Source organism: Amblyomma maculatum, chromosome 3 (genome assembly GCF_055883805.1).
Source record: "Amblyomma maculatum isolate TAMU_Amacu chromosome 3, ASM5588380v1, whole genome shotgun sequence".
NCBI lineage: Eukaryota > Metazoa > Arthropoda > Arachnida > Ixodida > Ixodidae > Amblyomma > Amblyomma maculatum.
The window spans coordinates 168585251-168609389 of NC_139346.1; the positions used below are offsets into that span (position 1 = coordinate 168585251).

The 24139-nt window shown below is 47.4% G+C and overlaps 1 protein-coding gene across 3 annotated transcripts in view; it reads right to left on the reverse strand.

The window, feature by feature from the left end:
- Positions 1-24139, reverse strand: part of LOC146196824 (uncharacterized) — a 219165-nt gene that overhangs the window by 131055 nt on the left and 63971 nt on the right. Inside the window, exon 1 of one of the 3 annotated variants that reach the window (XM_084598546.1) lies at positions 18710-19749. The exons of the other annotated variants lie outside the window; for them this stretch is intronic. The gene's annotated coding sequence lies outside the window, so the exon portion shown is untranslated. Of the gene's footprint in view, positions 1-18709; positions 19750-24139 lie in introns of those variants that run through there. 3 annotated transcript variants of the gene reach the window in all.

The following is a 24139-nucleotide window of genomic DNA, read 5'->3' on the forward strand; positions in this document are numbered from 1 at the left end:
AGCCTGCGAGCGGTGGCAGCCGGCGGCTGCGGTAAGTAATGACTATATAGACTGTATATTATGTGATAAAGCTTTCTAATGTGTCTTAGTTTGTAATGGCGATATGTACCGCTCCTATACGAGGTTATATGTGCATATGCCTACCATACGAATGCGCTTGAAATACATGCTTGGCGGACGCGGTCAAGGTATGCTATAAATTAACCTAACGAATCTCTTCGCACTGCATCACCTGCTGTCCAGGTGAACAATGAAGCCTTACGACACGGCTGTACATCAAAGGTGGTAAAAGATGAAAACAGCGTTCTCGTCAGCCAGACATGGCAGTACTGATTTACTGTAATAAAACTGCTCTAATTTTATTATTTCTTCTGGTCACTCGTAATGTAGTGAATTACTTTTGTGGTCTAGTAATTTAGTAAACTTCTCTTCGTGACAGGAATTTCACAGCGAAAGTAATTAATATCTTTGAAATTACTTTTACTAAAATGCATATTTGCTCTTTTTGCAGGCAAAATAGCGGACGCCAGGAATCCGGAATGCCCTCTTTCTCCGTGGGCCGGTAGTGCACCTCGAATGCAAAAACGGGGTGCAGCAGGCTTGGGCCAGCGTGAAGGGTCAGCAAGTGGGGACATAAATAAGTAGAACTGCACAATCTGCCCCTTCGGTGCAGATGGTGCAGGAAACCCTTGGCTGCACCTGGTTGACACTCATCACGGGTGGACTGGGAAGGGAACAGGCAGAAAAATGCCTACGGCGCGATCATTTCCCGGCTAAAGCAGCAGAAGTGGATCCTTGGGACAACTGAAGCAATAAATAACTTGCCTCGGCAGCTTTAAATGATGGAGTTCGCCATTCGTTTCTGCTTTAAGAGCAATGAAAGTGACGAGTGTTAGAATGTATCTTTATAACGGCGCACGCTATAGGAAAGAAAGATGGGAATGGGACGAAATTTGGTGTGGAGACATATGAATGTGTACGTCGTGGTGATCGGAGTGATCCGGGCATCTGGTGAGTGGTTGCGTTTCATTCATACAGTTTTTTTTTATTTTTATGCGTTAAAACTGGAAAGTAATTGGAGACTATAATTGCATTACTTTTCAAAAATAATTGTTGGTTGGTTGGTTGGTTTGTGGGGTTTAACGTCCCAAAGCAACTCAGGCTATGAGAGACGCCGTAGTGGAGGACTCCGGAAATTTCGACCACCTGGGGTTCTTTAACGTGCACTGACATCGCACAGCACACGGACGCCTTGCTTTTCGCCTCCACCGAAAAGCTGCCGCCGAGGCCGGGATTCGATCCCGCGTCCTTGGGAACAGTAGTCGAGCGTCGTAACCACTGCGCCACCCCGGCGGGGTCAAAAATAATTGTAATGTCATTATTGGGACCTGTAATTTGCAATGTAATTTAATCACTTTTGCGCGAGTATTTGCGAGTATATATATATATATATATATATATATATATATATATATATATATATATATATATATATATATATATATATATATATATATATATATATATATATATATATATATATATATATATATATATATAACAGCTATTGTGACCAACTAGCTCATCGTTCGACTCTGTTATTCCAACAGTTTCGGACGGTGGACCGTCCTTCTACCTTGAAGAAGGACGGTCCACCATCCGAAACTGTTTCAGTAAAATAGATAATCGGGAAAGTTGTGTGACATCCTGTTTGGATTTAACTCTGGCCCATTAGTAACAAGCAAAGCATGTCTATGTATGTATGTATGTATGTATGTATGTATATATATATATATATATATATATATATATATATATATATATATATATATATATATATATATATATATATAATTAGGCTGATGTTAAACAGTGTAGGGGAGAAAACCCCGACGACAGAAGACAACAGAGATAAAGCATCACGGCGACAAAACAGGACAGCCCAGTACTGTACAGCGCTGTGGCACGGGTGAATTACGGGCGACACGCAAAGGGTGGAGCACAAGCCATTGATCAGTGACGTTGTTAGGCTAGGTTACGTTAAGTTGCGTGGCACAGTACATTTAGGAAAACGCATTGATCAGTGACGTTGTTAGGCTAGGTTACGTTAAGTTGTGTGGCACAGTACATTTAGGAAAACGCATCTTCTGTCTGCCATGTGCATCCTTTCCTGGAAATGACGTTTGGTTCCTCAAATACTTTACGAACGAGTTTACGATTAGTGCAACCTAGAATTTAGACGCCGTTCGTGGCTCTTATTGGACGCTTAATGCACCCGCATCAAACCTCACTTAATAGACAGTCCATCACAATTTACCCGGAGATGTGGATTGGAGGAAGAGAGCGAGAGCGAGCAATGAAAGCGGACGGTTGTTTGAGCCAATTTCGTCACGATTCTGCTTGCATAATAAAGAAAAAAAGAAGTGGACCGTCAAAGCCAAGCAAGTGAGAACTGCATAGGCCCTATAGTTCTGTCATGCGCAATCTTCAATAAACGCTGTACCATACTGCGCAGCGCTGTTCTGTTGTTGTACTGTGTTGCCCTGTACTCATCTGCATTCTGCAGTTTTTGCCGCGTCCTATTTATTTTTTGTGCTACTGTGGACTGTTTCGATGCATGCCGTTTTGTCGTGAGACTACATGGCTCACAATCGAACCAACTGACGTAAGAGTTCTGATCAAGAGTTTGCATGTATTACGCGTTGGAGGCTACGAAGGGCATTCAAGCGGCGTATCTGTGAAAAGTTGCTTGTTTCCTACGAGCTGGCGGCGCACACGCGGCATTGCTCTACGATTGCAAGCCACTGGCAATGAGGCGACAACTTCAATCTCGAACTGGTTGGTCATGTGAGCGACAGTCTATATTCTGCATGATAAATCACTTTCAGTTCGCAGTTGGTGCGACGGCAATATCGTTTTGAGTTGACGGCCAAGCCGACCTTCTGCCGTCCTTGGCGCATTAAGAGCTGCTTGAAGACGCGAAGCAAATTTCGTGGTTCTTGCATCAGTTGCAAGAACACATTCGCATTTCATGCATATCTACTGCCTTGCGGGTTTCGATGGGGTAGAAACTCACCCGGAACGCTCAAGTGCGGTGTCCACAGCTTGACACGCTTCAGGAGGTTGATCTTGAGGAACAAGGCATTTGCCTAGGTTATATGTTAGATATATACTAATGCTGTGATCATACATCGGCAACGAAGTGTGCTAATAGAAGAACCATAAATGCACTGAAGAACCACTCATGTGCACATGTGTTTCTTTACTTCTTGTCTGCTTTGTTACGTCGTGATATCCAGCTCCCGGCACTTCAGAGTAAAGAAGCTTCCAGAGCGAAAGCGAAGGCGTTATTATAGTTTGTCTTATATTGAAAGGAGGGAAGGAGGACGGGCAAGGAGCCTTACAGAGGCAAAAATATTGACAAGAAAAGCCTTTTTTTTTTTTTAGAATAATTCCCAATTCAAAAGACAATAATACGTCAAAACCAAACCTGCTAACAATGGTTATTCGCGCACTTCAGACAAACAAGACACTCTCACATTTGACACAGATTCCCAAACAACAATAGAAAAGCACGTAAACCTTCAAGGCGGCGACACGACTCTATAGCCAGCTTGGTTTTTTGTGGGCGCAACAGCCGGTCTAGCTCTTGTACCCATGGAACCTGCCGGAAGCCCAGAATGAGATGTCAGCCCATTCAATGGAGAAATGCTCAAGCTATTGTTAAGCGCTTCCTCGCTTCTCTTCAATTTCAGACACGTGCCGAAAAGTACACAGCCTTCTCGATCCCGGTTCATGCTGTTGTGCGGCTTGATTCACAGCATCACAATTACAAATCTCTCCATGGTAAAGACGTCCCTCCTCCAGAAATGGTACTTCTACACTAGGCCTCCAGTACCCGCCTTAGAAACTACCGCGCTCCGGATGCGTATTTCGACACTGGATATGCAACCTCCTGTATGTCCCGTGGCAAATACCCATTATCCGACTTGCGGTGGAAGCTCTCGCCACAGAGATGTACAAGAGTAGACGTGTAGCGATTTACCGGACCCCTACTACACAGATCCAGTGGCAGATGTTACCGCCCGCCATCTCTTCCAATGCGCGTGCGAAGGAGGCCTCTGGTAAATCGCTATACATCTACGCTAGTATACGTCTCCACTCTGCTCTAAAGAGAGGTTTAGCTTGCCGGAGACGTACTATTAGAGAGATTTAACTTACCGTGATCCGCGATCCGCTACAGTGATCCTCAACCGCGCGTTCTACTGCGCATGCCCAGACCCCCTTGACGCCGATAGGTGGCGCCACATACTTGATGTCAGCACATAGACCTACCACGTCGGGACCAATCAGCTTGTGCGCCCATCCCACGCGCCGTACAGGGTCACGGTGGCGGATCGCAGATCACGGTAAGCTAAATCTCTCTATTGTTGACGTATATACCGGATTACCGACCCCTCCCACGCAGGCGTAGTGGCCGCGATTGCACCCACCCCTGTCAATGGGCGTGCGCGTACTAGCGTAGACGCAAATGCGTCTACGCTAGTACGTCTCCGCTAGCTAAATTTCAAAGAACCGCGTGTACACGCTGCCGTACGATGGAAGCAAATTGATTAGTCGAATAAATGAATAATCAACTAGTTCACCTAAATGATGAAGTGGCCCGTTAATTTTAAGCAACTGAACAATTCGAAGCAACTGACCATCGTTTCGACAATGGGACTTTTCATCCTTTTGTCGAAGTGTTGGCTAGCGCGCTGACACCTTCCGCTCAAACCTTATTCATTCTGCTTTGTGTTCAAGAATACCACCTTCTTTCCTTTTCCCTAGGAAGTGTGCATATAAAAGTAAGTTGCGTGCGCCGCTTTAGCGCGCGCGACTGAGCTGCGTCATTAACTTCAGCGAGGTTACTGCGTTCTTCAATTAAGCTTTTCAACGTCTTCACGTCCCCTTCCCACCTCATTTCCTGCCGATCCGCGCAACGTTTTCTTGCATCTGTGCTGCTAACGAAAAATCGCAGGGTTAGCCAAAATCCATTTCGTGTTCCGCCTTAGCTAGTCTAATTCTATTAGAAACCTCGCATCCCGCTGATCGCGCGTCTCAATTTGCATATGCCGGCACGGCAGTGCGCGCTCAAAGACAATTACAAAGCCGCCGCGACGAACACGGCTCTCTTTTTGCTCGCTCGACGTCGCGTCGCGTGTTCAGCTCGGCAAGTGCCGGCATCGCGCGCGCCGCTAATAGAAAGGTCAAAGATTTTCCACGAGTCGCAGCTCAGGGTGCGGAAACAGCGGAGCTTTCGAAAGACACTTCGCCTTCCGGCGCACGCGACAGAAGCTTACATTGCAGCAGCAGCAGCGGCAGCTCGCGCGTCAGGGCTGTCGGAGCAAACGAGCGGAGTGTGTATACATGAGTGCAATGGCGGACGCCGCGATCTCTGCACGGATCACAAGTATAGAGCGTAGCGCGGCAGCCTGCTCCGTTCAATAGCATGCTCGATATGATACCGCACGCCTTTACGAATGATTACGGGGCGCTCTTTGGCGGCTAGCTCGTTGGCACTGCATCGACGTCAATGCGGCACCAGAAGCCGAGATTTAGAGCAGCATTAGCTGTAGGGTCGCCGCAAGAAGTCAATCACTTCCAGATGCGCGTGTTTGCATGCGGCCGCCACTCGCCTGTCTGCTTCATGCATTGTGGACAAAGTCCGTCTTCCCTCTTACGCCGCAGGACACCTTCGGGGAGAGATACAGCTGACCGAGCTTCCGGTTGGTCCTATAACTGGCGCCTTTCGGGCATGCCGACAGCGGGCAACCGTATGGCACTTCAGCAATTTTTTTATTTTTTTTTGACACTCTGACCTTGTACAGCGGAACCGTGTCTCCTTTTCATGTCCGCTGATGTGACAAAGAGAAGGCAATTAGGATTTGACTCTGTCATAGTTCACTGAGCATGGCAGCCAGAAGCTTTCCTTTTCTCCTGCTCCAGGACCCAGACGGTCTTTGGCATAGCGGCTGTGTGGCCTTTTCCATTCCATGGTGTTGCTGTAAGAACTCAAGCATGGGTGGCGAATGGCAGCCCATCTGTGGAAAAAATTTAACCTGCAGCCTAAGTGTGGATGCTGCGGCGGTGTGCAGGAGGCAAATAAGGGAGAGGGAGGCTCTCCCTTACCGGAGAAAGAGTGTACTCTTCGTGTGATGTAATTCGTATTGCTAGCGGGCCCTGAGTTAGAGGATGAGGCAAACCCACTGGGCAGTGCCCAGCTAGCATTGGACAATTAAGGGGCCGGCCACAGAAAATGACCGCCTCTACTTCTTTGTCATTTGAGCGTGTAAAAAGTGATGTGACCGAATAGAGTCGAGTCCAGTCTGAGCTGGGACTCCATGCGTAGACATGTAACGCGGTTCTAATTAGGCTCTAATCAGTTAGGTCGATGAGCAAAGTAGCGCAAAGATGTTGTTATTGTTTGTAAATTCCATTTCCGCTTCCAGTTTCACTCTCTCTAGATATGTCACACTGTAAATACATGCTCCGCTGCCATCATCCCATCATCTTCAAGTACGCCTCCTGGTTTTCTTCCACGCCGAACTACACAACAGGGAAGGGTTTAGGAACCTTCCATCAAGGAAAACGAGCATCATAAATTCTACTTTGACGTTGCAAAACAGTGTTCAATGATAGAGGACATGGCCGGTTGGTTCTGTATGTTGGTTTCAGGGCGCTACGACAACACTGCTAACACATGAACGGGCGTAGAACAGGCAGGACGAACAGGGCTTTGTTCCTCATGTGTGTTCTAAGTTCGTTCATGTGCTAGTACTTTTGTCGTAGCGCCCTGAAGCCAACATGCAGAACAGTGAAGTTTACTGTTCGTTTGGACAAAGTCATAACCGCTATTGTCCACGGTTTAACTAGTGCTATCTTACAGTGCGTGGGGACCGCGCCAGCCGCATTTAAAGCGAGCGCTTTTCCCGCCGTTACCAATGCGCCGCCGCTTTACCTCTTCCCTTTGCCCGCTCGTTCCGGGATAACCGGTCCCGCCCACACCGTCGCCTCTCTCTTGGCTCCTGGATTCCCTGCGGCACGCTGCCTGGCTGCTCCCAACGACGATCCCCCTGACCTCCCGCATCGGCATGGACGGACCTCTTCTGTGAGATGAAAGATGTTTCGACCGCGGCCCGCTGTGTATGTGTGTCTTGCGTCTACCTCGGGCAGAGGAGGAGGAGGAGAAAACATTTATTTACGATGATATAATTTGGGAAGGGAGGTGCGTTTCATTGTGGAGCTGAGTGGCAGACCCTATTCCGGGACGCCTTTGGCCGCCGCCGCTGCCCGAGCTCTCTGGACTAGGACACGTTGGGCCTCCAGGTCCGAGCTGGACAGGGCGGCCTCCCAGTTGGCTGTTTTATTGTTTTTAGTTTTGTATTTTGCTGGCAGGCCCACACCATGTCGTATAAGTCAGCATACTGCCCGCAGAATTTGCACCTACCCGTGAATGTCGGGTCCATGTGTTTTAGTATGGCGGGATTTAGAAAACACCCGGTTTGGAGCCGTCTAAGGTGGCACTTCTCAGATCTGTCGATACCTTTGGCGGGTCCCTGGAGTACCCTCCTGCAGAGGCGTAAATAATTTGTAATGTCCGCGTAAGTTATGAGCGGGATTGGTATGGTTGCTTCGGTAGAACCGGAGGATTGAGAGGAACCGCCCACAAGTAATAGTAGTAGTCGATATCGCTTTCGGGCGTTCAGTCCCATAAACAAAACGGGACTGCCTCTCAAAGCGGAGCTGGTCGTGCCGGCTCATCAGGGCCGGCTTGCAAGATAAAGTCCGAGCTAAGTCCAGACTTAAATGGTGTCTTTAGAAAGACCAAACTTATTTAAGACGGCTCGTGTTCCGAACGTCGAACGCTTTGGGTTCATGTTCACCAGAGTGGCTTCCCAGAACGGCCTCAGCAACCACTTGGGGCATTTTTCCTCGTAACACAATTTTAAGCCGCAAAAAGCAATGGCACGGATTTTACACAACGCAAAATTGACGGAATGTGTACATCTTACAGCAGGGACAGTGCCAGCGCATCCCTGTATTTCCCTAATTTCTCTACTTAGACACCTGGCGTCCTTATGTCTTAGCCAAGCCAGCACTAGAGTAGTAATCAAACAAGCGACTTATTCAAGTCAGGACTGAAGCCCAGTCTTGACTCCAGTCTTAAGCAGCCATGCTAGTGGCCTATTCTTTAGACTCCAGTTAAGTCTGGACTTAGCTAAGACAGTCTTAAGATTGTTTTGTGCAAGCGGGCCCAGGTTTCATCAATGTGCTGCGTTTCTTCAGTGGCGCGTTCTTTGTTTTCGTTTGTTTTTTGTGTGTGTATCTTATTTTTGTCTGTGTCTTATGTTGTACGTCTTATTTTTACCAGTAAGGTTAGAGGATGACATACACACATTGCACATTACCAAAAGCGAAAGCGTCGAGCGCGCCGGTGCATCCAACAAAAAAGCAGCATCAAGACCCAACCACTCCATACTCCCATTCAAAATGCGGACAGATTAAATACGAAACTGTACCCAGTATAAAGACGGAAAAACACTTGGCTCATCGCCGAAAATGTAATAGGCAAGTCGACGCGCTAATGTCATACTTTATAGAAGTCGCGATGTTACTCGCCGTCAAAGTTCATTGCCGCGACAGCACGTGTACCGGGGATTACAAAGAAAGTGCGCTAAAGAAATGCAGTTCTACTTTCCAGCTACGAGAGAACTCTGACAGAAGCGAATAAAAGTGTCCGTGACGGCTTGTTTGGGTGCTCACGATTGGTATTCGATGAACCTGCCACGCTTCCGGGCGAAGGCCATCCCGCTCTGCCTTCCGGGTTTGCTAATATTATCGTCGTGAAAAATAAAAATGAAACGCTTCGCAAATTGCTCTGATAACGCATTAAGACTAAGATAAAAGTCATTTCAATGTGCTCAGTCGTAGTCAACCTCTCTGCTAGGTAGCGACAGAACTTAATTCCACCCCGCTACATGCTAGTGACATCGTGCAGAGGGGTGTATAAGCAAGCTTAGGCTGTCTTTACAAGAAGGATGACAAGCACTTAAACGTGCTTACCTCGTAGGGGCGATGGAAGGCTCGAATGCGCAGAAAGCGACGAGGTGTTCATTTCTGCACCCTATAATACGGCTAATCTCGAATACGGAAGACGGTTTTCAGAATGATAAAATATTATAAAAACGAGGGAAAGTGGCGAAAGTTGCTGCTATGTACATGTTTTTGTGCCGTCATTCTGTTGCGTCGAAATATGCAGCTCTCTGAACACGTCCAGCAAAGCGCTGTCATGACTGTCGGAGTTTATCCACAAACGAAGCGAAGCTCTAAATGGTACCTGTTACGCCAGGACTATAGCAGTCGCAGCTGAGCAATCATCTATCTCCGCTACTTAGCTGAGCGATTAGAGCTCTGTGGGGCACCGTAGTGCAGGGCCGCGGGCTCATCTCGACCACCTGGCAATTTTTAACGCGCACTGGCATCGTACAGCACACAGGCGCTTTTTTCCGGTTCACCTTCATGGAAACGCAGCAGCCGCAGCCGGGTTCGAACCATGGGTACTCTAGCTGAGTATCCGAGCGCTCTAACCGCTCTCCCGCCTCTATTAAAACGCGTACCGATAAGAAATACAATTCTGCTATCTTAGGTGTGCGGCGTTGGCCCTGGTCTCCAGTAGTACTTTGACTAATCCGTCATCCGGCGCTGAAAAGCTCATGTTAGCTCTGTGTGCAGTCTTTGTCAGAAGTTCTTAGACCGATGCAACTGCCACCACGAGCGAAAACGTGGCCTAAGGAGCGAATTGAGAATTAGATGTGTTGAAAGGTAAGGAGCTGTAACTCTCAATATCAGTGAACGCCTAGACCATACACTTAAAGTGAAGGGATGAAAAGAGGAATGCAAGGAGACGTCAAAGCGCCGCTGCTCAAAGGCACTCCGATAGCAGCGGGTTGCAGACTTTTGACAACTATAGCAAAGCATGTACTTTTGTTGCCATGCGTTTCGTCGTGCTATGGCAGAAAAAAAAAAAAATGGCTTTTTAGCATGACGACCACAGAATTATAAGTGAAAATGATTCAATGCTTGTGTTCAGAGAAAGTAACAGTGCGATTAATTGAGATAGCTCAAATACTCCACATGCTGGATAATAAGAAGGAAAAATAATAGGACATTGTTAGGATAGGTTCACTGTTCTCGATGAAATTTCCTGACGATTTGCTCGGTCCATCGCCTTTCTTATATAGCGTCCTCTTCTCCTATCCCCCTCTCCTGCGGCCTTGTTATTCCGCCTTTGTCCAGCTCATTTCTTTCTACTTGCAGTGCTCATTACATTACTGAAAGAGATGGAGGACACCGTAATTTTGTTTTTCGCGCCTTCTTTGTCCTTTTAACGAAAGCAAAACACGAAACGCGGAGCTTAATTGCAGGGAAAACAGTCGTCGCCCACTATTGTTAAAGTGAACAGTGGGGCAGTCAAGTTATCATGCATGTTAGACATAATGGTTCCACCCCACTTTAACGACCTTTCTTCATTCGTTGCCTATTTTACGTTTTGTTTCTCTTCCCCTGCATTTTATTCCCCTCGCTCACTTCAGTCAATCCACCTCTTGAAAGCTTGCGCGCAAGCGTGCTGAAAGTTCGCCTTATAAGTCGCGCATTCCTCCTCCTCAACGCAAATTAATAGGACGCCGGCGCACCTCGTTATCTGTGCTTAGAGGGACACTGATGAAGAAAAACCATTCAATTGTTGTTCCGAGTAGAAACTCACTCTCCGTATATATCTCTGGACGCGTTTGCCTTTGTCGGACAGGGAAATACGCCTACATTTGCCAGAAAATTTTAGGTTTACAAATCTTAAAGGCATTTCACTTTCGTAATCGGACGGTAGATGGCGAGACCTCCTTTTCGCTTTCTTTTCCACCTTGTGCAAGCTTTGGCGACGTGATTAGAAATTATTAGGCTATACAGGTCAATTTCTATTCATCCCGAGTCGCCCATTCGAAGCTGCCAAAGAGTGCGTCAAATAAAAAGGTGCAGGTCGTTTTTGAGTCACATTCGAGTCGCGGAGCAAGAATTCGCTATCAGCCGCAAGGCGCAAGCATCATCTCCGCGCTGCCCAGTCGGCCGTATCGGCTAGCATAACTGCTCGAGCCGTCGCGTCGCCGATGCGTTGAAAAAAGGCCGATACGATGCTCGGCCAAAGGAGCCGCGTTTACGAGGAAGTACTGTACCCATGTGTGTACGGAAAATCAAGGATCGCTTGCGTTTGCATACGGTAGTTGCAATGGGCAGCACGCGACGCGGAGTTGTTGCGCAAAAGGCTGCTGAATTAACGAGGTCTCCGCATGCTGGTTTCAAAACTCTCCTTTCGCGACACGCGGCAAGAGTGTCAACGAACGGAGCCCCGTCAAGCGGAACATCTTTCCGATGTCCACGATGGTATGTAACTTAGAGAACGTTCATTACAGCCTGAGCGATGTTTGATTTTGTCTTGATTTTGTTTGATTTTGTCTTGTCTTGATATGATATAGGAAGAAGACATGACGTCGGAATCACGCTTACACGCAAACGCATTCACTCCGGTGAAACCAGCGGTAATCAGAGCGGTAATAGAGATTTGCTTGGGTAATGCATGAAGACGATTTTGGAAAAGTTTTCGTGGCATATTCATAAAACTTGATGATATCAAAAAGGTCAGTAGCGCACCATCACACCCAAAACACACAGAAAAGAAAGTTATGCAAAATGAATTTCACAACAAAAAAATGCAAGCTTCTTGACAAAGCGAAACAAAAATAAATGCGGGCATGTGTTGCCTTGTCATTTCAGAATTCTAAACATACAGAACATACAGAAGACAAAACGCATAGCAAACCAAAATGATTCATGCTTCGTCGCTTCTTTTCAGTTATGTACTTGTTAAAAAAGGGGGGAATCTTTAAGGCCCGCGCGCCTCAACCGCGGAATGAGGTTCAATCATAATTACTAAAAAGAAAAAGAAATCAATACTGATACATCATACAGTTTGAGAGCACTTAGCAATGCTGCGCTCGTTATCCGCACGCCGACTACTTCACACTCATCCAAATCCAGAAAGAAAAAAAAAAAAAAAAAAAAGACAGCACCAAGTGCACTATGACATGTGAGCTGGCTTATAGTGCAAATTCGCAATCGCTTCAAAATCTGCCAGACGGTGTGAAACTCTGCTGCGGAACATGTCTCAGCACAAAAGAAACTTACAGCTAACAGAAACGGCGAAATACTTTCAACGTTGTAGGACGTTGATGTTTCTTTTTATGTTCTTGCTATTTCTCTTTTATACGTTTGTTTCAATGCTCGTACTGCCGAGGTATAGGCGGACGCCTTTCTCTTCCCTTCTTACCATGTTCTCCGTTTGCACTGGTTAAGTCGTTAGCACGCAGCACAGTATCTGCCTTGAAGCACACAGAAGCAGAATGAAATCTTCCTAGCAGCCTAAAAGTGCACAAATGCCTTCGTAGCTCCATACAAAACGTCGCACGAGTCGCAGGCTCTTGAGGAATATAAGCAGCAATAACAGCGCCGGCTGCACGTGCAATTACAGTTTTAACGAGGAGGTACTGTAAAATAAGTTCTTCGTTGCTCAACTAAGGTTTCAGGGATTTAAAGAAACTACCGAAGCAGCATCTTAACTAAATACTATCAAAGCTTACGGCTGTATTTAGGGACTCTGCACATTTCGTTCTTAGTTCCCATACGTCTCATTCTTTCTTTAAGTTAGGTCTTGTTCCCTAACTCACCTCGAAGGAAACCTTTATATCATCAAGGTCTAAGCTCCCGCACTTGTAAGCGTCGTCGCCTCAAAGGCGCAGCTCCGCTTTCACTTGATCCGTAATGGCCTCAGCGGCGAAAGCCTTTTAGCCGATGAAAGGCGCCCAAAAAGGGTTACAGAATCCAGATTCTGACCATCGTTCTGTACAATCTGCGCACAACGGTTGGATAAGAACATGACTTAGTTGACATGTAATTAGAATGGAAGCTGAGCCTCAACGTTTGCGCTAGCAATGTTCTAAACCACCGCTGCAAATTGTTTTTTTCTTAAGTCTTCACCAAAGCAAGATGAGAACAGACAAATGCATAAACAAGACTGTATCCAATCTGCTCGATTGAACGATGGCAACACAGCATCTTAGTTTGTAGGCCGTGCCTGTTCGCCTTTTCGACGAACCTTATTGCACTTCGGCAAACACCGAAATATGGCTTCGATACTTTTTCCTGTTTAATATAGAGTACGGGTAGGCATAGCGGTGCTGATCGGATAAGCCGCTTACAGCACAAAATATAGAGGCATCCGGCTCACTTTTCCCTATCCACGGCCTATATGCTTAGTAAGAACAGTTGCAAATTCCATTGGTAAGATCAAGGACACGGAACTGAGTTCGCCTCTCTGCCTAACGCACAATCGCATTGCACGCAAATGGCCTGTGTTTCCATTAGAAAACGACGGCTACTATTGTAATGTTCTATTTGTACCAGATATATGTGCCCAAATAGCTATCTGCGTTGTAGTTGCAGTAGATTACGACAAATGCTTTAAAGAGACTTCGCATACTGAAGTCATGCTAGAGTAGACGCATACCGGTTTACCGGACACCTCCTACGCATGCCCGGTGGCACCGGGTGGACAAAGATGCGGCCACTCTGCGTACGAAAGGAGGGGTCCGGTAAGCCGGTATGCATCTACTCTAGTAGAAGCCTCTACTGACAAAGTCTGCACGTAACCCTCACATGAAGAAAAGTGAGGGAACTTAAATGAAACGGACGAATACACTAAGTTAGCACACAAGTCCATCAAACAGTTATGCAACTTCGAGCGCGTGATCATCGATTGAAAAATGAAGGTGGCCCACAACCGCGTATCTACCCGATAGGCATTATGCCGGTGCTCTCAGTGAAAGGATGGAATAGGTTCTTCACTACATGTTGGTTCGCACGCTGGAAGATTTCAGCCACGTCTGCAGTCCCGCTAACTCCTCCGAGCTGGCTATTTATAACTACTTCAAATGTTCACTCCACGTTTGAAGCCGATAATGAACGCCGGACATAGAAGGGCGATAAGAGCTTAGTCACTGCTGTTATTAAAAGCGTGTATGCTTAGAGCGTATCCGCAGTCGTGATTTCAAACATCGCAGTGACGACCCCCGGAAGTCCTTACATCGGGGAAGAGCTTTGGGAGACCCTATCGTCATCTCATGCAGCATTTGTTTACAAATAGCAAAACGTCTACACTGAGCAGGCGCTCTACTGCTGCTAGCTTGCACCAGCCTTTCACCTCAGACCAAGCATGTCTGTAAAATACTTCAATCGACCGATCGATCATCAATCAATCAAATTTCAAAAAAAAAAAAAAGTATTGGAATAGATAAGTAGGAATGGCTCCTTTGTAGGCTGCCCAGTGTGCCAACTCTGAATGGAACAAGAATGCCCAATTCTCAGCCGAGATCAGGAACAAAAGAAAGTTATTAACTACGGCAACTTACCTTGTTTTTGGCTTGATATTAGTTTTTCCTCCCATCCGTCCCCACTCATGTAATACCCCGATTTACGGAAGACATGACAATAGAATGAAACCAAATTTCTGTCCATATGGAGTCATCCGCTGAAAACCGAGAGCCTTCACACGTTTCGCGTAGTTTTTTGTACGTCTAAAGGCCACTGCGAAAACGACCGCCATACATAACCGCAAGCATGCGACAGTCAGGCAGAAGTGGAATGTAGGGCACAAACTGCAACGAACTTCTAGCAAAAGTGCAAACGATGTCCTGTCAGAGTTGGTAAAGAAATAAAAAAAGGAATTAACAAAGATTCCTTCAAAATAACGTCGTGCGACAGGGCCGTGAACGACACGCTTGACGAATTTGGCATTTGGAGTGTGCATTTCAGCCTGGCATTCTCTGAATGCCCCGCGTCTGTCCATCACTCTTGTATACGAGGCCGACCCGTGACTCATGTCCTCCGGGCCGACGCGCAAAAGCTCACATAAAAAAAAAAAAAAAGTAGCGCCGGCTAGTAAGGTAGTGATCATTTGTAAACAAGAGAGACCTTTCGCAGGGACTATGATGAGGCTGGAAGGTTGAGGGTGCGGCTGTTGCTGCTGGATGTACTGACTTGTTTAGCCTCACTCACACCGCACTGTCGGCGCCCGCGTAACTGTATAGTGGTTGCATTTTTTGATATCTCGTGCGAAGGCCTTCCTTGATCCATAAGAACCTTATTGTGAGGAACACTTAAGCTCAGCCTTTAAGGGTTTACGAGATAGTGTAGGATATAAAACCCCGCTTTAACCAAGCCACATGAACGTGTCTACGTGGCCTAGGAGTACCGTGAATGCAAGGTTCCTGGCAAGCCGATCTTAATATCACCCTAAAATATGAAAGGGCCTGCCGCTCCTGCCGAATATAACGTAAGGCAACCCTGTGTCCAATCAGTGTGCCGTCAAACCAGCTGCCGCCTTCCAGCGTCATGCTTGCGATTTGTCGCCCACAACGCTGATTTTCTGGTGAACGGGTTAACGTTACCGCGTTAATAGCAGTAACGACACTGGAGCAGTGGCCAACGCCGCATTTTTATGGCAAACCATACCTTCCGACAACAGATCCCGATGGCAACTTGTGCTTGGTGCGAGTGCATGAATTCACTAGTCCAGGAAATAGAAAGCGCGTACTTACATTCAGTTTGCGATCACTGCGAAAACATGCGTATGATGGTGGCTCTAGCGTCAAACCTGCTTATCTCACAAACAAATCTATCAGCGGTGGATTGTATAACGTAGTGAACGTTTAGGTTTATCAGGCATTCTTAGTCGCGTCGTACACTTTCAACTAACGATATATAGTTTGCCGGAAGTAAACGAAGAGCACGGAAAACTTGCCGCCGCGTATGCCAAATACGGATTGACTATATATAGATTCCCTTGTCCTTGGAATCTATATATAGCTTGGACGAAAACATGGCTAATGTAAAGTGATTTCTACTGGGCCTTTTTTTTTATTATTTTTACTGCATCTCGGGACTCGCTACTTACCGACTATCGTCTCGAACCACAAGTGGCTCGTTTGAAAATGTAGTACCTTCACCCACGTGCGGCGCAAGCAATCTAATCACGCGACATACAGTGCGCGGAAAACGGCACGCATCGGCTTTAATTTACGCGGGGCTTCCTAACCTAGCCACTTGCGGTTGCGTTGCGAGACAGCCAAAGTAAGACACGTCCTCGACATGAAATCCTCTTCAAAGCGAACGATTGGCGATCTTTTTCTCCTTATTTTTTGCCATTGTCTCCGTTCACCGAAAATCGCAAATATACTTCACGAGATAGCAGCCTTCGATAGAAAAGACGTCAAAGGGCTCTTTTAATCTCAACCCTAGACTCTTGTCCAGGCGAACACGAGAGCGCGACAGCCGGTCGCGCTATTGTTCGTTAGATTGGTGCAAAAAGCCGCACAATAAGAAAGAGATAAGTTAACTATGCAGGTGCGCGTTATCTCAGTTTACCCTTTATCGTCTAATAAATTGTTAACCTTATAAGCTAAGACAATGCTCATCCGGAAGGGAAAGAATTAAAGGTGGAGCAGTCGCAACAATTGAACGCGAAAGAAACCTCGCAGCTGCCAAGCGAACATTGTTTGCGGCAGAAATTTCATCACCTATTGTTGATCACTCCTAAAGATAAAAACCATGCGCCGATGATTATCTCCATGGCGTAAACATCTGACATGTCAACGACACGCTTTTGCTGGTTACTTCGTCCCCTCTTTATCTTCAACTGCAGCTAAGTATCGCTACGGTGGAGCAACCCTCAGCAACTGCGTAAGGCTTGAAGCAACCTCAACCAAAGCCGAGCGGTGGGAGGTCCATAAGAAATCGGGAAAAAAGTCATAGCGGTGCACAACGCCATACAGCTTACTCCTCGAATGACTGTACATGTATTTCTCAACCACAGGAATTATTGGCTATTATTATAGTGCTCAACCTGACATACATTCGAGGTACTACATAGCACCCAGCACGGTGATGCACGATGTTCCCTACTGTGTGCCACCCTCAGGCACAAACCTATACCTTTACCTTTCACACCTTCACTGACAAAGAAAGTTGGTAACACTCTGCGAAAGTGTAACACCCTCTTTACCTATCGCTTCTCCCTCGCTAAGTATCGACATACCGCTGAGGACTCCGCAGCCTGCGAGTGCACAGCACAACGAGCTGCGGTGACTGCGGCAATCGATAGCGCCTATCTGCCAGCACTGATTGGAGGGGGGAAGATAGCGATGGATCGCATAGAAGCAATCGCAGCCACTCGAACGGCGTGCGGGGCGGAAAACAACCGGCTCTCTGCTGCGGAGACGATGGCGATGTTCCACTGCACGAGCCGCGCGTCGGTTCAATGAGGAAGGAACTCACGCGAGATGATCGTCAGTGCGTCTCGCACATCCGAAAATACCAACGCGAGTTCAAGTCTCGGTGACGTGCATGGTGCCACAGAGGAAGGAGTTAAGTGTCCCACGAGGAACCTGCACTTAGGTATTATAACCCAACGGAATCGCTTCGGTTTCGTTTGGTTCAATCGTTTCGGTTGAGTTCTCAACGAGTTTGGCGCACTTATCGTGCTTAGTTTACCTCAGCCGGAACTTGCACAGAGTTTTGCCTGCGAGCGCGCAACGAGGTCAATCGTCTAATGGCGAAGTCATTCGATAGCGCATCTATCTTATCGCGAGCAGAGCTGCAGCAGTGGACGATATCGGGGGACAATATCGAACTTACGCAAATAAAACTGATCGCGCCTGGGGGCTGGGCCCCCTTTGATTATACCCTGCCGCCTCTCCCCCGCCTCGAAAGCGGCATTTGCGCAGGCATTGCCGCTTTGTGCAAGGAACGGGTATGAATGCCACAAGGCCGAAGTGTCATTCCATTTCTGGTTTCACCAGCTGAAGATGACGCAACGTTGTAACGGAGGGGTCCGGATTAACAGCGGTCACATCGGTTTATCTGATTTCCACCAATCTTTGCATGGTTACAAAGCCAGTTTATACACTTCGATCAGTTACATAGAAGCCCAGCCGAAACGGCTCGGTTAGTGTTCGTGACCTAGGACTCGGTAACCGAACATGCTAACTAACCATTATACTACTGCGAACGGTTCCGTGCCTGCAAATAACATCCGCAAAGGATGCCGATTGACTATATGGAGAATAAAAAAACAATTCGCTCTGTGCTCAGCTCCACGAAATCGCCAACCTCTCGGGCGCTTAGGAACGAATCTCGTTTTGACATCAACAGCTAGCGAATGAATTGGAATTCCGCCGCTGGTACTGCGTCGTCGCGTTCCCAGGAACGAGACGATGGGAAGAAGACGGCGATGCGGCGGCTGGAAAGACGGTAGCCGGAGAGAGGGCGAGAGGACAAGACAATGCAACAGCTGGGCGGATGAGGAACCCAACAAGTGCAGGGCCACAAGCAAGGCAACGCGCTGTGTAATGAAGATCACGGCTGAAGGCGCGGGAGGTGTCGGGGATGCTGCTCGCAAAACTGCAAGGTCCTAAATCACGCGGCGGTGAAAGCAAATGTGGGGAAGGTTAGAAGAGAGGGAGTGGGTGCTTTCCGTGTACACAAACGCAGGAAGTGCGCATACCTGAACGTGCCTGCTCCCTGCTTCTGCGTGTGTATTGTTCTCTCTTGCGTTACGGTTCTTCCTTGGTCGGCCAAAGCCCGCTACACGATGGGCAGGTGGGAGTCCGTGGCTCGCTCCTCCATCATCACGTGTCTTGTCAACGTCGTTCAAAGCGCACAGAGCTAGAACACACACCTTCTCCTTCACTCGCACAACGCGCACTTGTGGCGTCGCCTACACGGAACAGTGCGATTTCGACAGCTCCGAACACAATTGGTCGTCACCGACGGGCGACGACGGCCGCCAAGCCACGCACCGCACGATTCCTGGAAAGCTGCCTAGGCAGCAATAGCTCACACAGAGTCGCCCAGTCGTGGAGAGGAGTCGGTGACTCGACGGCTTCGACTACGGCTACAGCCAGCAGCGATTGCGACGTGCCTTCTACCACGTGGATTCGCGCTGGACGCTGATGAGAAGCGGTGTGGATGTTCGTCGACGGAACACTTGCTCGTCGTGGTCGCGGAGTAGGGGGTGTGTGTTGGGCACTGGTCGCGGGTGTGGATGCGATGGAGAGGTAGTGCGAGCGGACCGATGCACGGAAGGATTGCTGCTGCGGCGGCGGCGGCGACTCCTCGTTCGTTCCACGTCGATGCGATGACGCGATGCAGCGCAGCAGCAGAAAGGGAAGGTTCGGCCCGCGAGTCAACCTTCCTCCTCCTACACCTCCTCGTCCTCCCGACGATAACAGCAGCGGCGGCGGCGGCGGCACAAGAGACGGTTCCCGAGCGGCGGCGTCGACTCGCCGGCTATGGCATGTATCACACAGGCTTCGCGCGCGCAGAGCGCGCACCCACACAGCAGCGGCAGACGAGCCGGCACAGCTAGCGCGCGCTCACGCGGCGCAAGGTGTGCTCAGAGTGTGTACGTGTGTGTGTTGTGCGTCGACGTCAGCAGTGGCGCCAGCCAATGCGGCTCTGCCCCGTGGGTTTAAAAGCCGATGGACCGCGGTCGGCGTTCCGCAGTCGCTGGCCTGCCTCCGCCTGGGGTTCGCCGCGGCGCGGGCGACGCGGGAAACGCCGGAGCGGCGCGGCGACGTGCCGCGGGTAAAAGACGTCGAGACGGAGGGCAAAAATAATCGAACTCTCCCGGGTTTTTCTGCGGCGCTGGTGAGGCACAACGGCGCGTGGCGCTGCTTAGTCGTAAGCCACGCTGCAATGTCCTTTCCCTCCTCTGTTATTCATAAGTCGCGAGGGTGTGCGACTGTGCAGCTTGCCGCGCTTTGCTCTGGTTCGCACTAGGCCTAATGTACTCAGATTAAAGTCATCTAGGGAAGCTAATATTGGTATAGTCAAATGAAACTCGCAAACATTGTAACCCGCTTCACTTTATCTTATTCTGCGCCATCATTTTCTACTGGAAAGCTAACAATCTCGTCAGGAAATAGATTGTTCTTCTCCGTAAAAAACACGCCAATGTTGACGTCGTTAGATTGCACATTTGCCCTTACTTTACATGCAAGGTGCAAAATGCAGTCAGAGTTCACCTCACCAAGCAGCAAAGAACGCGAAATGATTAGAATTCAATACGCAGCTGTCATAGGAAAAGTAGGTGTTCAAGTGTTAATGCAGTGGCAAACGCTGAAAAGTGCAAATTATACGCTTAAGCTTTATATACTAAGCGTATGTGTGATATATGCTGCGCTTAATTAAAGTCCTCTACTACTACTAATACTACTACCGCTACTACTACTACTTCTACTACTACTACTACTACTACTACTACTACTACTACTACTACTACTACTACTACTACTGCTACTACTACTACTACTACTCTCTGAGCGGGATCAACATTCACTTTAGGCAGGTGACTGTTTGCGACGTCAGGAATGGTCACAGCACAATGACGTGCTGGAGTAATTTTCGGAATATTTCACTTTTACACAGTTAAAACAGATTCGCATGCGGATCACGTCATATTTCTGCATCGAGAAGCTTCGATATTATGATGAACACCTGCGACGTTTACCTTGGGCCTAGCACTCGATAACAAATCTTCCGCTTCCGGAGCTGTCCCCGCCACAACGCCTCGTGCTGTAGGGCGATTACTTAGAGGATACATTATGGCTTGTAGGGAAAGTGCAGCGATGTTGAAGCACGTATAATAAATAAAATAACAAAAGGCGCTCTGCGTTGGCCTTTTGCTATGGGGCTCTACTGCTGAACTCCATTGCGCGGGATAGGATCATGGCCGCGGTCGCCGCGCTTTTGCGATGGAAACAAAAAGCAAGCTCCCGTACGTGTGCTGTGCGATGTCAGTGCACGTTAAAAAAAAAAAAAAAAAACAGGTGGTCAAAATTTCCAGAGCCCTCCAGTACGGCGTCTCATAACCTGAGTCGCTGTGGGACGTTAAAGCCCAAAAACCAACAACAGAATGACGAAAACCACAGACATGCACTCTCAGAAACTCGAACTTAAAAATATGCCGCTGCATAGTGTATATTGTAGCGAAATACACTAGGCTACCCTTGAGCATTTCGCCGTTGCCTGCAAAAAAAGCGGCGGTGCCTGAAAGAGCGTACCGTTGCCTAGCAACCGGTTTCGCCAACTCGGGCCTCTCCTTTCAGGTGGGAGGGTGACATTAGCATCAACCTGCCATGACACTTGAATTCACGTGACCCCTATGCCACACAGGCATGTGTTCATGAAAGTGGGTTCTGCATAGAACGGCAGTGCATTTTATGCGCTCAACGGAACGCTGGTTGTGTACGATGCAACGCTCGGCAGCCCGCAGTACAAGCTTTCGCTGCACATTCGGTTCAGCAGCGCAGAACCCCTATAGTTTTTCTCTTTTGAAATGCCACTATACAGTGTCTCACGTCGGTTGCTTACACAATGCAATGTATTCGAGGCGGGTTCATGAAATTAATTGCAAAGCGGCAACATCTGGAGGGACATTGTTTGTGAAACAATATCTCGCCGCCTTGAAAAAGCCATTAAATTGGGTATTTCGTTATTTTATTGTGTAATGTTTTCATGAAGAACAAATGATTATTCTTACATGACATGCGCTCACAAGTGAAACATGAAACTAACAGCTGTGGATAAACGGCTATACAATTCTCTCACTGCAAGTGCGCCATTGCAAATACAGGGGTGGAAAAGTAGGCTTGAGCAGGTAAGGGAGCAGTAATAATGTCATTTTGGAGCAGCTTTGGGGCAATAACATTAGTTTTGGAGCACGTTTCTAGGGCCAAACGCCTTTGATAATTTCAGTTCTCTATTCCTGACAGGAAATATCCCTCATTTTATTCCTTTTTGTACAACATTCGATGCTTTTCCGACTACGCACATGAGCAACACATATGGAGATGTTTATAACACAGGCTCACCTAAACAACAATTACGAACATACTTGCAGCAGACGGAACGCTTGCTTATGCACTTCATAAACGAACATCAAGTTTGGCCTAAATCTTTCGCCGATATTTACTTGATAGATTGAAAAGGTGGAGTCTACCATTTCGATGCGCTCAAGCAGCGTAGTTTGTAGTCCCCATCAATGTGCACTACATTTCCACTCTGTGCATATCCTTTGTGATTCCATGCCTGTCGGGATAAATTCCTGAGCACTGAGTGCCTTCAAGGAGAATAGATGGAACTGAAGGGCAGCCTTTTCACCCTTTAGCAATCTTTACTTCGCTGCCTCCTGCCAATCGATCATCATGTTTTTGCTTGCGCTATGCTGGGGTTCCAGTTTTACAATGTTGGTGATAGGACCTGTATGGCTTTCAAACATTCTTGAAAAGGTTCCCAGTGATAGGCATATTTGGTGCACACGCATCATAATGCTTCAAGTATGGTTTTGTCTGACGTACACCTAACACGCTTGTCATTGGCAAGGAGCTCGATGGTGAAGTACATACTTGTTTTTCAGCAAAATCATTACAAATTTGTTTATTGTGCTCCATGCTTCCCTGGCTTCAGAAAATTTTGTTTGTATTAAGCCCAGTGCAAGATGCATATACATCTGCCACCGATTTACTGCCATCATTACCGTGTTCAGCTAAATTTGATAGCAAAACATCGCTGCCGCCGGTTTGGATAAGTTTTAAAGCAATATTGTGTTTTGGAGCCGGATGGAGCAAGGATAGCGGTTTGAATCAGAATGAAGTAAATGAAGCAACCTGTCTCCCCCTGAAATGACTGCTGGCTGTTAGGTTCAGATAGATTACGATTAGGATGTGGACAACAGCCAGTGTACACCTACTGGCCTTACCCCACCAAAACCCCTCTCCACTGGTCCGTCAGTGGATATCTTCCAAAAAACGAGTAGAAATCGGCGTCCGTCACCCTCGCATATCCGCCAGGCTAAATGAAGAATGGTCTATGTACTGGAGGTGTCCCCGGTGCATTGGGTTCGTTGTGCGGCGTAGCCAACTCGTTTCCTCATTTTTAAAGCGCTGAAATTAAATCAATCACTCGAAAGCCGTTATATCCGGATGAAGTCGGCTGCCTACAATAAAACCATCGGTCAACGACCAACTGCAACGAATAACAGACACCCGCATTACACTAGTTTTAATGAATCATTAATTAAATTGAAACGAAACACAACTGAATTAGATACCATTAAACAACCTGTGGCTATCAAAATGAAATAACTGAAGTGAATTGAAATTGAATTAAATGCCAACCAGCAACTGCCTGCCACAACTTGTAGGCGGAACAGTGGAGAAAAGGATGTCCTCTTTACCTCAAACCGTTGGCATAAATGACTATTCAGATAAAAGTCATTCGAGATAACAGGCATTAGAGGAACGCGGGGGGTACATAAAGTTCGCATTATATAATCAGTGACACAAATATTTAAAAGGCGCGCAGTAAATTCATCAAAGCGAACGTACTTCTATCTGCATTTAGAGGAATATAAAAACCAGAAATGGCAGCGTCCATCGGAAAATTCAAAACGCTCTCAGTGATCCGATTTCTAGGGGCCTCCGGTCAAATCAGATTCATGCCGAGCTAGTCTAGTAGCAGTATGTAGCGATAATGTTCAACACTATAAGAATGTCATCAAATGGCGCAGGCAAATTAAATCGGTCAAACAAGTCTAAACGACAAAGAGGAGAGTGGCCGACCGTTGCTCGACGGTTAAACACAAATTTCTGTGAGAACAGAGGCGCTAGTGAGCACACGCTGACCGGAGAATAACTGCCGAATAAATAGTGAAACAAGTTACTGTGAATTCAGGAACACTGCACACCATTCTTTAACAAGCACATGAGGAACGTAACCGCGCGTCCTTCTGTTTCGTCACAATGCCGCGTTTCAATCTGTACAGATGACACACACGACCTTCTTATTAGAGGAAATATTGTCCAATCCTCCATATTTGCTCCACTTCAAAGTGACTTGGCACTAAGTGGATTTTTCTATTCTTTGCCCCGAA